This window comes from Zonotrichia leucophrys, chromosome 7 (genome assembly GCF_028769735.1).
Source record: "Zonotrichia leucophrys gambelii isolate GWCS_2022_RI chromosome 7, RI_Zleu_2.0, whole genome shotgun sequence".
Lineage (NCBI taxonomy): Eukaryota > Metazoa > Chordata > Aves > Passeriformes > Passerellidae > Zonotrichia > Zonotrichia leucophrys.
The window spans coordinates 28,140,214-28,145,598 of NC_088177.1; the positions used below are offsets into that span (position 1 = coordinate 28,140,214).

Genomic DNA, 5,385 nt, shown 5'->3' on the forward strand with positions numbered 1-5,385 from the left:
TGACCAGTGAAATCCCAGAGGCACTCTTGAATTTCTGCATTCTCATTTCATCAGCTGCAAAATATCTGTCACTCATGTCCCACACTGGGCAAAGTGACACCTGCCAGTCTCAAGAACAAGGACAAATTAATGTTCCTCCACCAACTGTGTCTCAGAAACGAGTGGCGAGCGGCAGCGCGAGCAATCAACAGCTCGAGTACATTGTTAAAGTTTGCAATGCATTGCTGGGGGTTCCTTTCAGACAAGGTAATTTGCAGCAGCTGTTGTCGGTTTGTGCTGTTATTGAACACGTGTTCTGCCGATTTCCTTCCTAATGAATCTTTTAAAAATATTTGCAAAATACGTGTAAAATTGCATTGCTGAGGTTTCATGAAGCTGCAAAACAAGGCGGCTCATTTTAAACAATGCTTGGGAGAGACGGTGCAGCAGCTGCCAGGCAAACACGTAAGTCAGACACTCACCTTGCCCCCTCCATCTTCCTAGAAATCACTCTGAAATATTTTGGATAGTAGGTATAAAATCCCCAAAAAACCCAAAACAACAAAAAACATTTCTGATGTCTGTCATCATGTCACATCATGTTATGCGATATTATATCTGCTTGTGATGAGATGCAACGTGACAGGATGTAATGCAATGTAACATATAAAAAAATGTAAATAATCCACTTTTGGGGATTAGATATCTGCTGTCAATTCCTATAGCAGGAACCTGAACTGAATTTATTGAGGCGGATGGGAGCTCAGCAAACACCAAACTGTGCAGTGGTGTTTGCAAACCAGCACACATCACAGTTCACTGCCTCTCCCAATTGCTTTTGGGTAGTTTGGCTCTTATATGACTGTATTACGATGTTAAATAGAAGTTCTTGTGGTGTACAGTCTTGTGACTCAATAATTCTGTTAATTATCACTGCCTACAGCAATCACTCCAATGATGACTTGCCATGAATAGCTGTTTGTATATTTTCTAATATACTTGTTGGAAGTAGCTGTGGTGTTTTTCACAGCAAAACACACAGTGTGAACAGAAAATCATGTAGTAAATAGGACATAACTGGGGAGAAAAAACAGTGCTTTGGGCCAAATAAGAGACTGCTCAGGACAGCGTAACCTCCCGAGGTCTCCCTGAGGCTGGAGACCTTCCTTCCTTTGTTGGCACAGCTGTATTTCTCTGTAAGTTACTGATCAAAAAGCACCTACATTTTAGGATTGGACATGCTCTGCACCCTTTCATCACTGTGGCAGTTCACCAGTGCTGTCTGCCAGCTCTGGAGGAGCGGGCTTGGGCACAGAGCAGGGCAGACTGTGCCCGTGGGTGTCTGAGGAGCCAGAGGGCTGTGCCATGGAGAGTGGGCATTTGAAATGTTGGTGAATGTAGCCTGAATGCTCTGGGGTGTTCTGTAACAGTGGGGAGATGGCTTTTGAAGTATTGCATAGGTCACTGATGATTTGGGGAAATTAGAAGATCTAGATTTGCCTTCACATGGCCATGGGTAGGGAAAAGGGCTTATCACCAGCAGTGGGAGGAATGCAGAGGGGAGCACCCCAGTCCCCTGACTTTCTCCCAGCATAGCCAGGGTCTCTCTCTGCCTCTGCCCCTGCCTTCCTACTGACTCACTGTGGCAGCTGATTCCAGCCCATAATTCCAGCCCCTATTTGTGTGTCCAGTGCCTGGGAAAAAAAATACAAGCCATTGTATTTCATCAGTAATTAAGTGCTAATGGATGTCTTAGAGCATGCTTTTAATTTTCTTTCAACAGAAGACAAAATGCCATGTTGTCTGAAGCTTCAACTGCACCACAGGCACTCTGCAAAAATATCTTCTTACAGCTACAAGGGCTTCACCCCCACTATATTTGACTGTGTTGGGAGCTCGAGCACAGGTGAGTGGACAGCATTTTAAGTGCTGTGTTTATTCAATGTTCTCTAACCAGGGCTAGATAATATGATATTTACAAAGCCCCATTCTCTGCACCCTCGAAGGTTGCCCACCTTGGCAGCATTGATGCCATTGAACTGGTATTAGCAGCAGGGAGGGGTGGCTGTAAATTTTGCCTCATGCAGACAAGGCTTACAAGGTAAGCAGGCGGACCCCCAGCTGCAACTGTGTGCCTGGGAATGGAACCTTTTATTTGCTGTCATAGTGATGACTTTTAATTGTCCCAATAAACAAGCTTTTAAAAAGCTTCTAAAATGTTCTCTAATAACACACTTTGGTCTTTAGCCATAGAAATGCAGAAATAATTAGAAGTGCCATTGTGTACAGTGCCTTCTGGACTGGGCTGAAGGTGAAGGAGAAAGTATCATGCTATCCTTGTCAGCTGCAAGGGTAATTACTGCTGGCTGAAATTACTCAACATTTGTTTATAAGCTCCCCAGAGCATGCTGTAAATAGATTGTCTGTTATAGTCCAATCACATTAAAACGCTGCTCCTTGCAAACTGCTACCTCCTGTTTTCTGTAAGCTAGACAGAGAAAGCCTGCTGCTCACTTATTGAGCACCAAGCACTGAAGAGCTATGTTTAATGTGATTGTTTTCATTAGCTCTTCCCCGTCTGATATTACATTTATAGTTTGCTGGGCTTGAAGACTGGCATGTTGCATTGCTTTCATTTACTGTAGTAAGACTGAATAGCTTTATTTCTGGAAGCTGTATGCAACAGTTGATGGGAATTTTGGAATAGCAAAAGCGTAGGAATATCTACAGGCAACTTGTTCTCCTCTTGGGCAATGGTGTTTTTCTCTTTGCCTTCTAAATGCTCCTGCACTGGTTCCAGCAGTGGCCGCATTGCCTAAATTGTCCTTTAAAGGATGAGGAACATTTTCATAAAAGGTTAGAAAGAATGTATTTTCCTTAGCACTGAATTTCACGCTACAGCATTGTCCTGTCCATTATGACCTGAGTTGTATGAAATAGTGATGCAGCCACAGCCTGTCTGTTTGATTTGCTCTCAGCGTGATTTACCACATCATATCACAGCAGCTCAGGTATTTCCAATAAATATGGGGACAAATTCATCGCTGACATATGCAGAGAAAATTCCAGTGCTATCGATAGAGTTGCATTTGCTCCCACCAAGGTGAATTTGGCCACTAAACTGAAGATTTAGGGGAAAGAAAGAGAATTTTGTAGAAAACCCTAAATCGCAAGACAAAACAACCCAACACATAAAAAAAATTCCAAAGACCTTCTATCTCCATGTATTGCAAAAAAAAAAAAAAAAGGCAGTACATAACCAATACTGGGTATCAGAGGCAGAAATTTGTAACCCCTGTTTCATGAGTAATTCATGAGAACACACACAAAGGGTATTTCAACAGCACTCAATTTATTTACCACTGATTATTCCCCAAAATCAGTACTGATTATATATAGAGCAAAGTGTGGACTCGTCATGTCACATTTATTTGAAAAGGTTAGTAACAACATGCTGCCTTGCATACCTCCACAGCTGAAAAAAAATCTAGACATTACTGAATTTAACCTGATTTTCTTAAAATGCAGGCACTTCACTGGTGTAAATCCTCATGGAAGACATTGCAGCTATGACAACTTACACCAGCACCTGAGCTTCCCTGGAAATAACACAACAAAGCACCAATGTTAGTGACCAGTAGAGAATTATTAAAGGAACACAGATAATTGGAAGAAAATAAATGACCTGGGTAGAAGAGCTACTATAAAATGAAGTGCAGGTAAATCACTATACTGGACACCTTCCAGCCTCATGTCCTAGGTGCCTTTCTCCCTAATTTTAACATCTGCTTAAAGCTTCTGTTCTCCGCAAACCAGTCAGAAAGGGAAAAGAATTGAAGTTTGGAAATTCACATTTGTTTCTAACTGGAATCATTGCCTGTGGAAAACTGTCCTTCTGGGAAAGATGCTGGAGTGCTAGAAATGATGATTCAATTGCCCATTAAGATAATTCCAGGAAGTACTACTTTCTTGAGGCTGTATTTCCAGGAATGGCAATCATGGCATCACTGCTCTGACAGTGCTTTAGGTATCTCCAGAAGTGGACACAGCAGGTGAATATTTCCAGTTACTACAAGTAATACACTACAGGTTAGATCCTCTGGTTATCTTTATTTGCAAAAGCTGGCTGGTGCAGCATATTGCAGTCCTTTGATGATGAACTATACCAATTGTTTTGCAATAAGTGGAAGCTTCTTTGCAATCCAGGTAACATTTTTTTATGTTCCTATTCCTGCTTTTTCGTGCTATTAGAGAAGCAGTGAATCTTTAAAGAGAAACTTCCTACAGCTAAAAAAGACATTAAGGGGGAAAAAAGCTGGGAGCCATAGTGACAGGTACAACTAAGGCTGTATCCTTCGGTTCCCTGGAAACCAGTCAAACACTATCTCATCTTGCAATGGTTGTGTCTGATCCTCTGCTTCAGACATCTTCCTAATAATGGCAACTACAGAGGTGACTCTCTGCAAATAAGGGCTTACAGCAACTGGACATCCATCATATATCTCCAGAGCAACATTAGACCACCCTAATGGGTACTCCCGTCTTCATTATGATATTAATTCTCTAAATTTCCAAAGTGATTTCATTTGTAAAATGACAAAGGCTGGCTGCTCAGGAGACAAAGTGTTTTCATCCCCCTCCTGCATGCTTACAAAGGCTTGCTCTCTTTAGTCTTTGGGGGAAAAGAAATTTGATAGCATTAGATCTCTTGTGATACACAAGGCTGCCTAACAGCTACACCACCTGCCAGCACCGCATGCCTGCCCATCCAGCCTGAAGATTCTAAAGCAATGGTTGATGAGTAGAACATAGAAATTGGGGGGGGTGGGGGTGGGGGGGCAGCGGGGGGCTGGTAGAAGCATTGCAGGGAGAAAATAGAAGCTGTATAAAATACTCAGTGTGAAAGTGAGGCAGGATTGAGGGTAAGGGTGAGGTCAGAGCCAAGGCTGGAAACTGAATCAATCTGACCAAGGTTGGTTTGGTTAGATTAGGTAAAAGCATGATTTTCTCCCTGGTGTATCAGAGCCTTTGCTGTGGCTACAAATTCACTGACAGCCAACCAAAGTAAGCTTTTCACAAAGAGACAATTTTTGCATAGCTCCTGATCTCCAAACTTTTGAGGATTAAATAAAATAGAGTGGAATTAAAAAGAAAATCAGTAAACCTGTCCCCTCACTAAATGTTTTGCCCCACATAGTGACTAACTGAAGTGCCTGACTGAATAATAGTGAGAAATTAGGAAGGCAGTGATGGTTGTAACCTGACTTGTGAATGAGTCTGGAAGCAAAACAAAACAGTATTTTAATGCACTGAAAAGTGTACAAGACACCAGTCTCACTAGGCTTTAGGCTGCTTTAAGAAAGTAGACAATCCTTTAATTGGTCTGTTTCATATTTCCTCTCATTT

At 42.0% G+C, this 5,385-nt stretch overlaps 1 long non-coding RNA gene across 1 annotated transcript; it reads left to right on the forward strand.

The window, feature by feature from the left end:
* The first annotated feature begins 307 nt into the window (after nt 1–307).
* LOC135450712 (uncharacterized) lies at nt 308–3,692 on the forward strand. The gene is made up of 3 exons (XR_010441132.1): nt 308–444; nt 1,763–1,885; nt 3,508–3,692. It is a non-coding gene; the product is annotated as an uncharacterized LOC135450712 (long non-coding RNA).
* Nucleotides 3,693–5,385: the final 1,693 nt, after the last annotated feature.